This window comes from Lipotes vexillifer, unplaced genomic scaffold, assembly GCF_000442215.2.
Source record: "Lipotes vexillifer unplaced genomic scaffold, Lipotes_vexillifer_v1.1 scaffold182, whole genome shotgun sequence".
NCBI classification, from domain to species: domain Eukaryota; kingdom Metazoa; phylum Chordata; class Mammalia; order Artiodactyla; family Lipotidae; genus Lipotes; species Lipotes vexillifer.
The window spans coordinates 6237691-6250082 of record NW_006798798.1 but is presented as its reverse complement, the minus strand read 5'-3'; the positions used below and the strand labels follow the sequence as shown (position 1 = coordinate 6250082).

Below are 12392 nucleotides of genomic sequence, written 5' to 3'. Positions count from 1 at the left end.
GACTTCAAGCTTCCACTGCAGGGGGCGTGGGTTCAATCCCTGCTCAGGGAACTAAGATCCTACATGCCGCATGGCACAGCCAAAAAATATAAAATCAGAAACGACAGTAGACTTAATCTGAAGGTTATTTAACAATATAATAGACAATTGACAACTCTGATATAGAAAAAAAAACACATTTAGCAGTATGAATGAGGAAGGGGTGGATTTTTTCAAAAAGTAGCAACTATGCATGACTTTAATATATTTAGAAATCTAGAGAGAATGGATTTTTACAAAAATAATCAAAATTGGTTCAAGAAGATGTGGGATTTCTGAACAATCAATGATTGTGGAAGGACATAAAATGTCATCAAAGCTCTGTCCCTTTAGAGAAAACAATTTTTTTGTTTTGTTTCGTTTTAATTATTTTTGGCTGCGTTGGGTCTTCATTGCTGTGCGCAGGCTTTCTGTAGTTGTGGCGAGCGGGGGCTACTCTTCATTGCGTTGCACAGGCTTCTCATTGTGGTGACTTCTCGTTGCGGAGCATGGGCTTTAGGCATGCAGGCTTCAGTAGTTGTGGCACACGGGCTCAGCAGTTGTGGCACACGGGCTTAGTTGCTCCATGGCATGTGGGATCTTCCCGGACCAGGGCTCGAACCCGTGTCCCCTGCATTGACAGGCGGATTCTTAACCACTGCGCCACCAGGGAAGTCCCAAGAAAACAGTTTAACATACAAAAACCTTAAAGTACAGATAATCCCTGAGAGAAGCTTTACAATTCATCTTCAAGGCTAAAAAACTTATGATAAAAAACTCAACAAGAATAACTCCTGAAAAACAAATTGTAGATAATAATTATCATTTGTGAAGATAAATATAAATAAAATTCCAGCTAATTTAATCCAGTCTATGAAAATTAATTTTAGATGGAATGTCTGGAACTGCACCTATTCTGGATTAAATATGTTTTTAGAATTTTGATGTTGTAACTCCAGGATGTGACAGTGATGGGGAAAAGAGCCTTGATCCAACTCCAGGGACATCTAGATCAGGGCTTGTGAATGACTGAGTAATCTTAAAGAACATTCCCTCAGACCTTGGGGTAGCCAGTCAGAGGACCCATTGCACCCTGATGCTATCCATCTTCTCAGTCATCCTGAGTGTTCAGTAAAAGCACCTGCATTTTCTGCACGTGCCACTGCCTACAAAGGGTTACAAAGCAATGTGCTTTATGTCATTTTTCTTTAAGTGGCTTAATGATTAGGATGTACAGTTGGAGGGGCTCAAATCTATGACATTAAAAATTAATCACTTTGATTAGCTAAAACACAGGCACAGGATAAAAATTTTAAAGTTAAATTTTGTATTCACATAAGTGAACCTCCACACATTACCCTGTTGCCCTTTATGTAGCAATCACTGCTATCAAGTTCTTGCATATACTTCCTGATTTCTCCATTTGCTTAAGTGTAGACATACACATAACACTCTTTATAAGAATGTTTTACATAAATGGTAGCAAATTTCTATATATTGCTAGTTTTGCTTATCCATACACCTTGGAAGATTGCACCATGCCAATACATATATAATGGCCTTATTCTTTTTTAACAGCTGCATAGTATTCTCTCATATGTGTGTGTCATAATTTATTTAACCTTATCAATTTAGTTTATTTTTTGCTCTTTCCAACAATCCTATAATAAATATCCTTGCACATACATTATTTTGTATATGTAATGTATATCTTTAAGATGAATTTCTAAAAGTGGAAATGTTAGATCAAAATAATATACTTTTTTTTTACTAGCAAACATCAAAAAAAATGTATATACTTCTCTCTTTTAAACTTTCTGTCCTCACACTCTTAGAATGTACCCCCAGTGCCCCATGACCAGCTTCAATAATTATCAGCTCATGGCCAGGCTTGTTTTATCCATATTTCCACCCACTCCCCGACCTCCATGTTATTTTTGAAGTAAATCCCAGATATTTCATCTATAAAAATTTTAATATGTACCTCTGAAATATATCACAAATTTAGAAAAGATTTTCACGCCTTAAAAAAATTGACAGCACTGCCTTAATACTTAATATTGCATATCTGATAGCCAGTGTTCCAATTTCTAATTGTTTCATGAATGTCAATTTTTTGAAAGTTATCAGGATCCAAACAATGTTCACAAATTGCAGTTGATTGTTGTGTTTCTTAAGTCTCAATCTATCCATTCTCCTTCATCCTCCTCCCCCGGACCCCTCCACCCCCACCCCCACCCCCCCAGCAACTTAACTTTTCAAAGAAACTAGTTTGTTTGCCTTGGAGAGTTTCTCAGAGCTTGGTTTTTGCTGGCTGATCCCAATGGGTAGTTAAACCTGCTCCTCTATCCTTGGTATTTCCTATAAGTTGGTAGTTGATGTCTAGAGGCATGATCAGATTGAGGTTCCATTTTCGTTGTTGTTGTTAAGACTACTTACAGGTGGTTAATATTGAGAGACATAATATTTAGGTGTCTTTCTTTTTATGATGTTAGCAGCCATTGATGTTCAACTGGTAAATCTATTAATTTATTAGGGACTGCAGAATGATGATATATTATTTTTTCCTTCCTTTATTAGCTAGAATATTTTTAAAAAGAGAAACTTCCTTTCAAATACTGTTTGGTTATCCATGTTACAATAAGGAAAGGCAGGGTAGATGCTTCTTTCTTTCTCCTTATTGGTTTTCAAAATAATGAGCTGGTTCCCTAACATTCTGCCATGGTAATCACTGAGTTTAGAGGGGTGTGTATGTGAAGCATATTCAGTATGTTTAAATCTATTTAAGTTGTACTCTCATTGATGCTCAAATTGTTCCATGTGTGGCTTATGGGATCCTCTTCTATTTGATTCCTGTGTCCTTTTGATATGACCCTGCTAGTCTTTGATCACTTGCCTGCTATCTGCCACAATAGGATGTTCCAGGCTCGTCTTGTTCATTTCCTAGCTCCCACCTTGAAGTAGGCATTTTCCAAGGAATCCTTTTTCCTTTGGGTATTTTGGTACTTTCCAAAATGGTATTTGGAAACTGCAGTCACTAGGTGTGCTTCATTCTCCTGGTTGGACATTTTTTTTAAGTAAATATACATTTTAGCCCGTTTTATACACATTGCTCAGGTGCCTTCAGGAAGATGGTGCATCTATGCGTCTGCCCACTTTAGAAGAGATCCCAAAGCACCACATTCATCTAACCCTAAGAAAACATTTACTGAAAGTTCACCATTTGATCGGTGAAAAATGGAAAAGTCGCTTTTGTTTTCACTTGCATTCCTTCGATTATGACTCATAGAGATGACCATTTGTTCACATATTTGCTGAGCATTGGTATTGCTTCCAGCATGGTGCCTAAAATATAGTAGGTGGTCATAAATGTTTGTTAATTGAAAAATTGAATGTCCATATCCTTTATTCATTTAATATTGAGGTAGTCATATTTTTCTTCCTTAAAAGAGATGTTTTTGAGATGAATAAATGTATAAAATTCCTAGTACAATGCCTGAAATTCACCAAGTGTTAGTTCCCTGCCTTGCTGTTTGCCTACATTGTCATTCATGCCTCTGATTTGGCTATTTTCTACTTTAAGATAAAGAAATTGACAGTCAGAGAGATTAAGTAGTTTGCCTAAGGCCTCTTAAGTGGAGAATCCTAATTTCAAGGACAAGGGCAAGATAGGGTAGAGTTTCATATGCACAAATTTCAGAATGTATGACTGAAAAGGAAAAAAATCAGTGTTTTTTCAGATAATCTATAAACTGCAGTCAGTTCATGGCCGTAACACAGAAAGTGGCAATGCTAGGATCAAAAGGATGAAAGAGCTTAGTAAGAATGGGGTTTTGGTTTTTTGTTTTTGTTTTTGTTTTGTCCTTATAAAAAAATTAAAATGCTCAAATAGAATACAGAGAATATAGAAAATGAGAGGGAAAAATATTTTTGTGGTACCTTAAATATAAATGTTATCATTTTTGCATATTTCTAGCTTCTAAGTTTTTAAAAATTCATGCTTTGTCTTTATTATGTAAAACTTCAAACATATACAAAAGTAGAAAGTATAGTACAGGGCTTCCCTGGTGGCGCAGTGGTTGAAAGTCCGCCTGCCGATGCAGGGGACACGGGTTCGGGCCCCGGTCCGGGAAGATCCCACATGCTGCGGAGCGGCTGGGCCCGTGAGCCATGGCCGCTGAGCCTGCACGTCCGGAGCCTGTGCTCCGCAACGGGAGAGGCCACAACAGTGAGAGGCCCGCGTACCGCAAAAAAAAAAAGAAAGTATAGTACAGTGAACCCTCAATATTCTCATCAGCCTGCTATAAAAACTGTCAGCTCATGGCCAGTGGTGTTTGTCTACACTCACATCTACTTCATCTTTCATTGGACTCTTTGAAAGTTGAACTCAGATGTTATATGATGACATCTGAAAGTATTTCAGTAATTATCTCTTAAAGAGACTTTTTAAAACTATCAGTTAGGGGGGACTTCCCTGGCGGTTCAGTGGTTAAGACTTCGCCTTCCAATGCAGGGGACGTGGGTTTGATCCCTGTTTGGGGAACTAAGATCCCACATGCTGCAGGGCAACTAAGCCCACACGCTCGAGAGCCCACATGCCGCAACTGCTGAGCCAGTGCGCTCCGGAGCCCACGCACCACAGCTAGAGAGCCTGTGTGCTGCAACTAGAGAGAAGCCCACCCGCCGCAATGAAATAATCCCGCATGCTGCAACTAAGACCTGATGCAGCCAAGTAAATAAATAAAATAAAATATCAGTAAGGGAATTCCCTAGTGGTCCAGTGGTTAAGACTCCGTGCTTTCATTGCCGAGGGTGCAGGTTCAATCCCTGGTTGGGGAACTAAGATCCCACATGCCGTGCAGTGTGGCCAAAAAAAATAATAATAATTAATTTTAAAAATATATACAGGGACTTCCCTGGTGGTGCAGTGGTTAAGAATCCGCCTGCCAATGCAGGGGACACGGGTTCGAGCCCTGGTCCGGGGAGATCCCACATGCTGCAGAGCAACTAAGCCCGTGTGCCACAACTACTGAGCCTGCACTCTAAAGCCCGCGAGCCACAACTACTGAGCCCGTGTGCCACAACTACTGAAGCCCGTGAACCTAGAGCCCGTGGTCCGCAACAAGAGAAGCCACCGCAATGAGAAGCCCGCACACCACAAGGAAGAGTAGCCACCGCAATGAGAAGCCCGCACACCACAAGGAAGAGTAGCCCCCGCTCACTGCAACTAGAGAAAGCCCGGGTGCAGCAACCAAGACCCAATGCAGCCAAAAATAAAATAAAATAAATTTATTTAAAAAAAAAAAAATATATATATATATATATATATATATATATATATCAGTAAGAATTTATAATCCTGGGCCACTAGTAGGGAAGACAATAAAATTTTCTACCAGATCCCCCTGGTTTAAGCTGATTCTCATTGTGATCGCAGAGAAAGTTGTTTCATATGTATTAGGAGAATTAGAAACTTAGGAAAAGGTTTTCCTAGAAACAACATTCTTTTCCAAAGTTCTCTCTTTTCTTTTCAAAAAACAAAAATTTAGGTGCCAATTGTGAAATACGAAGGGTTTTTTAAAATTGTTTGTTTGTATTAAACAAAATTGACTGACTTGGTACAACTCTTAATTATAAGATTTCTACATCTTTGATGTGTTGAGGATTGTATCTGCTTCTTTACTCCTAGGAGGCAGTCAGATATTTGTTGAATGACTGAGTTAATAAATTAGGCAAATGATAGAATATTTTTATGGGTGGTGAGAAGATGTAGGTGGGGAACCTTCCCTTTACAAAAAAAAATTTTTTCTTTTAAAGATATAGATGTGAAATTTCACACTTAGAAGTCACCATGCGGGGGTGGGGAGGTGGGAGGAATTGGAAGGTTGGGATTGACATACATACACCATTGATACTACGTATAAAATAAATAATGGGAACCTACTGTATAGCACAGGGAACTCTACTCAGTGCTCTGTGGTGACCTAAATGGGAAGGAAATCCAAAAAAGAGGGGACATATGTATACGTATAGCTGATTTATTTTGCTATACAGTAGAAAGTAACACAACATTGTAAAGCAACTATACGCCAATAAAAATTAATTTAAAAAATAAATTAAATAAAATTAATCATGAAAAAAAAAGTCCCATGCCTTAAAAAAAAAAAAAAAAAAAAAGGAGAAGTCACCATGCCTTAAACCCTGGCTGAAGAATTTCACAAGTCATTCTGAAGAATTCACGTATCGAACTTTATTTCCAAAATTAAAATATTTCATCTTTATTAGATTCATGAGCAACATTAATGATGGACGATGAGGTTGCTCTACTACTCCAGCTAGAATCCCTCAGGCATCTCAAGTGTAATATCTAAAGCCAGGTTTATAATTCCACTCCCTGCAACTTACAGCTCCAAAGTCCTCTTTTGCTTCCACATTTCTAATATATCTTCTCTAACGATGTACCCAGTTCCGGTACCTTATCTTCCACATTTGAAATATTAGCTTTAGAATCAGGTCTGGACTCTGTCACTAACTAGATGATGATAACCTAGGCTCCCTAAGCATCCATCTGGGGCTCATAATAGTACCTCATGGAGCTATCATGAAAACCTAAATGTGAAGAACCTGGCAGAGCTACCAGCACAATAATATGAATAAAATCAGAAAGGAAAGTTTGATGTTACATAAGAACTGAAAGTTACTTAAATAATTGCAGGCATACCTAAACTGAGCCATTCCTAGTCATATAAATAAGTTCTTCTAACTGTCTTTTCTCTCAGCAAATGGCCCCCATTTCCCACCCAGCTACTCAGGGACCATCCTTGGCCTCCCTCTCCATGGTTATTTTGAAATCTCTTTTGCTTCTACCACTAGGACATTTCTGGAACAGACACACCCCTTTGCTGAGTACGATGAAGAGGTACTTTAAGGTGATAAGCCCTGCAGCCAGAATTCCCGAGTTCAAATTCAAGCATAGCTACTTTACTTGCCAAGTGGCCTTGAACTAGTTTCATAATTTGTATCTAGGCAGTAATTTTCAAGTGAAGATATAAATAATATATGCTTAGAACATGCCAGGAACATAGTAAGGGTTGAGTACATTTACTTCTATTTCAATTCAGTTCAACTATATTTATTGAGCACCTACTATATGCCAGGCACTGTTCTAGGCCCTGGGGATACAGCAGTGAACAACACAGACAAAAAGCCCCACCTTCATGGAGGTTGTATTCCAACGGGGAGAGAGACCAACAAAATGAGTAGATTTTGTAGTGTGTTGGAAGGTGTTATGCACTGAGGTGAAAAAAGGGCAGGGTAAGGAGATCAGGAATGGAAAGGTTGCAATTAAAGTGATTACTAGTTATTGTCATCACCAAGTATTTAATAATTATCTATTTATATATGTTAATACTTATATATGTTTATTAATTAATGAACTTGTTACTATTTATAGTTACTAAGTGCTACTTGTTATGTAGTATAATCGGTGATTTTTTTTTTTTTTTTTTTTTTTTGCGGTACGCAGGCCTCTCACTGTTGTGGCCTCTCCCGTTGCGGAGCACAGGCTCCGGACGCGCAGGCTCCGGACGCGCAGGCTCAGCGGCCATGGCTCTCGGGCCCAGCCGCTCTGAGGCATGTGGGATCTTCCCGGAATGGGGCCCGAACCCGTGTCCCCTGCATCGGCAGGCGGACTCTCAACCACTGCACCACCAGGGAAGCCCTCGGTGATCATTTTTTATCATTGTTACAATTTTTATTGTTGTCTTAAGTCAGCCCTCATCGTCCCTTATCTTCCACCAGAAAGCTGGATCTAGGGACTTTCCTGGTTGTCCCGTGGGTAAGACTCTGCACTTCCACTGCAGGGGGTGTGGGATTAATCCTGGTCAGGGAACTATGATCCCACAAGCTGCACAGGGCAGCAAAAAAAAAACAACCTAGGTCTAAAACCAAATATAAGTATGTTACATCAACAGTCTTCGCTCACTTAAGGAATAGAGGCCAAGCTCCCTGACCTAGCTCTAAGCCTCGTCCTCTCACTTAGCCTTGGATCTATACCCTGCTTAGCGCACCAGCTCCAGCTCTTAGCCCTCCCTCTGGAACTACCTAAGCCACTTGCAGCTCATCTTTGCAGCACATTACTTCCTGTGATGTAATAACATGAGAAACAGACAAGGTCACTCTGTGACCTCATGTGAAATGAGAGAGAATGATGCTCTGCAACCATACAAATAACATCAAGTTTCAGGGTAAGATTGTTCTAGCTTCCAATACCCAAGGTAAGAACTATTATAGTGCTAATAAACATAATAGATTACTTTTAGAAAATGAAGGAACATTAGGGTCCCTTTTAGTCACCAAACTTTTCTGAAACGTTATTCAGATGATATGCAGTGTGCAAGTGAATCACAACTTTGTAATTGTTTCATCTAACAGAAAAGATCCAGTAGTAGACTTCCTAAGATAGGGTGCCAAGGTCATCAATTTACTTGGTCATCTTCCTACTGCAATAGAAATAAAAGTGGTTCTGGAAGTTTAAAAACATCACTGGCTTAATTGACTCTGCTAAGATAAGAATCTGAAGGAAAAAGCCTGAGGTGGAGGGGAAAGGTACCAGGAAAGACAGGAGATTTTCTCGGGCAGTCCTTCACCTCCATTAGATGCCCAGAGTCCTGATATGGAAGGAAAGATGCTCCAGGCCTTGGCAAGCAAACACATCCATCTTCAGGGAACATGGATGGCCTCTAACTGAGGACAGAACGATTGAAATCCAGAGGGCATCCCCTGGCTCAGCCTCCCTCCTGGGATGGTCAGGGTCTTGAGACACTTTAGCTGGGGAAAGGCAGAGAAGAGGCTCCCAGACTCACCTGACTGTGCCCTCCCCTCAATCTGGGGCATCAGTCCTCACCCTCTGACATGCATACATCCATCCTGACACCCACACAGTCCTGCAGCTCTCCGCTTATACCAATTGGGAATCAGCCCCCTCCTCCTCTCTCACCCACATTGCCTGGAGAATGTAGTAACAGCCCCATTTTACAAATGAAGAAACAGACTTGGGTGGTTAAAGGTAAGCAAGCAACAGAACCAGGATCTGAATTCACTTTGGGCTTCTTAGCGAGCTCAATAAGATACCTCAGAAAGACAGTAAGAAAAAGCTACAAAATTAACAGACGATGGGAAAAAAACAAAACTGAACTTATTTAAAGCCAAAACAGTCCTCAAGGCCTTTAACACTATTTATGCACTTGCCAAGGGCAGTCCCTGTGCCAGGCCTCTCTTTTCTTTTTTTTTTTTTCAGTACACGGGCCTCTCACTGTTGTGGCCTCTCCCGTTGTAGAGCACAGGCTCTGAACGCGCAGGCCCAGCGGCCATGGCTCACAGGCCCAGCCGCTCCGCGGCATGTGGGATCTTCCCGGACGGGGCACGAACCCGTGTTCCCTGCAACGGCAGGCGGACTCTCAACCACTGCGCCACCAGGGAAGCCCAGGCCTCTCTTTTCAATCACGCTCAACTACAGAGTTACAGACAGCACCATACCAAAGTAACTGGCTGTGAGGCTGAATAATGGCTTCCCAAAGATGATCACATCTTAATCCCTAGAATCTTATATGGCAGAAGGGACTTTGCAGATATGATTAAAGTAATGGGGAGATTATCCTGGATTATCCAGGTGAACCCACTGTAAATCACAAGGGTTTTTAAAAGAAAAAGGCAGGAGATCAGAGTGAGTATTAGGAGATGTGACAATGAAAGCAAGAGGTTGGAGGGATTCAAGGAAGGAGTCACAAGCCAAGGAATGCAGGAGGGGACCTCCCTGGTGGTCCAGTGGTTAAGACTCCCTGCTTCCATTGCAGGGCGCACAGGTGTTTGATCCCCGGTCGCGGAACTAAGATCCCGCATGCCATGCAAGGTGTGGCCAAAAAATTTAAACAAAAAAAATTACCAGCTTTTCCGGTCAGCAGCCTGAGGTGACCTCTAAAAATGGTTCGCTATTCACTTGACCCAGAAAATCCCACAAAATCATGCAAGTCGAGAGGTTCAAATCTTCGTGTTCACTTTAAGAACACTCGTGAAACAGCCCAGGCCATTAAGGGTATGCATATCCAAAAAGCCACTAAGTATCTGAAGGATGTCACTTTAAAGAAGCAGTGTGTGCCATTCCGTCGCTACAATGGTGGAGTTGGTAGGTGTGCCCAGGCCAAACAGTGGGGCTGGACGCAGGGTCGGTGGCCCATAAAGAGTGCTGAATTTTTACTGCACATGCTCAAAAATGCAGAGAGTAATGCTGAACTTAAGGGCTTAGATGTAGATTCTCTGGTCATTGAGCACATCCAGGTGAACAAAGCCCCCAAGATGCGGCGCAGGACTTACAGAGCTCATGGTCGGATCAACCCATACATGAGCTCTCCGTGCCACATTGAGATGATCCTTACTGAAAAAGAACAGATTGTTCCTAAACCAGAAGAGGAGGTCGCCCAGAAGAAAAAGATATCCCAGAAGAAATTGAAGAAACAAAAACTTATGGCCTGGGAATAAATGCTGCAAAAAATAAATGCAAATAAAAGTAAAAAAAAAAAAAGTACCAAACTGATTTCCAAAGCGGTTACACCCTCTTGTATCCCCACCAGCAGTGTATGAGAGTTTTCATTGCTTCACATTCTCTCCAATATTTGATATGGCCAGTTCTAAAAAAAAAAAAAAAGGAATGCAGGAGGCCTCTAAATGCTAGAAAAAACAAGGAAATAGATTCTTACCTAGAGCTTCCAGAAGGAGCTAGCCCTGCCAATATCTTGACATTTGCCCAGTGAAACTGATTTTGCAATTTTATCTCCAGAACTGTAAGAGAATAAATTTACATTGTTTTAAGCCACTATGTTTATGGTTATTTGTTACAGCAGCAATTGAAAACTGACACAATGGCCAAAGTGTGAAGTGCATTTGGTTGGACAAATTTTCAGGAAGTTATTTCTTACTAAGTAGTTATATAATTATATTATAAAAATATATGATTATATATTGTATTATTATAAATATAACAGTACACTAATATTATTTAATAATATTTATACAATATTACTATATTATTATTAAAAGATAACAAAATGATACATTGTTTTTGGAATAGCCTTGGGAAGCAAACTTGAAAACTACATCTCAAGAATGTTCACAAATGCTAGTGTAAATCAGCATTTTTCAAAATACAGAATAAGGAAACAAGGAAAAAGCTGAAGGAAACCAAATTTTCACTCTCTTTTCAAAATACATAAGTAAAAGTAGAAATCCTGCCTTTAGGACACATTAACATTATCTTGGAAAAGCATCAGAAATGCACACACTATCAGAAATATAGGCCTAATTTACAAAATCCTAGCAGGCATTTTTTTTTTTTTTGCTGTACGGGGCCTCTCACTGTTGTGCCTCTACCCGTTGCAGAGCACAGGCTCACGGACGCGCAGGCTCTGCGGGCCATGGCTCATGGGCCCAGCCGCTCCGCGGCACGTGGGATCTTCCCGGACCGGGGCACGAACCCGCGTCCCCTGCATCGGCAGGTGGACTCTCAACCACTGCGCCACCAGGGAAGCCCCCTAGCAGGCATTTGGAACATTAGCTATTACAAAACTGCAAGACAGATAGTTCTTTGGTATACGTAGCCTAAGACAAAGTGAGAATCTTAAATGCAAAAAAGAGAAGCATGTATAGGGAGGCCTTAGTAAGATAAACAGCTTATTTTTCAACAGAAATAATGAGGATCAGAAGGCAGTGGGATGACATATTCACAGTGCTGAAAGAAGAAAAAGAATCTATGGGCTTCCCTGGTGGCGCAGTGGTTGAGAGTCTGCCTGCCGATGCAGGGGACACGGATTCGTGCCCCGATCCAGGAAGATCCCACATGCCGCGGAGCGGCTAGGCCCATGAGCCATGGCCACTGAGCCTGCGCGTCCAGAGCCTGTGCTCCGCAAGGGGAGAGGCCACAATGGTGAGAGGCCCGCGTATCACACACAAAAAAAAGAATCTATATCTGACAAAACTATCCTTCAAAAATAAACGAGAGGACTTCCGTGGTGATGCAGTGGTTAAGAATCCACCACCTGCTGGTGCCAGGGACACGGGTTCAAGCCCTGGTACAGGAAGATCCCACATGCCTGTGTGCCACAACTACTGTGCCTGTGTTCTAGAGCCTGCGAGCCACAACTACTGAGCCCTCGTGCATTAACTACTAAAGCCCATGCACCCTAGAGCCCATGGGCCGCAACTACTGAGCCCACATGCTGCAACTACTGAAGCGTGCACACCTAGAGCCCATGCTCTGCAGCAAGCAAAGCCACCGCAATGAAGTTGCCCCTGCTCACCACAACTAGAGAAAGCCCGCACAC

General features: G+C 41.3%; 1 pseudogene; it reads left to right on the top strand.

Annotated features, from left to right (window-relative positions):
• Nucleotides 1-9999: 9999 nt before the first annotated feature.
• On the top strand, nt 10000-10554 carry LOC103081482 (60S ribosomal protein L17 pseudogene; annotated as a pseudogene).
• The last annotated feature ends 1838 nt before the right edge of the window (nt 10555-12392 follow it).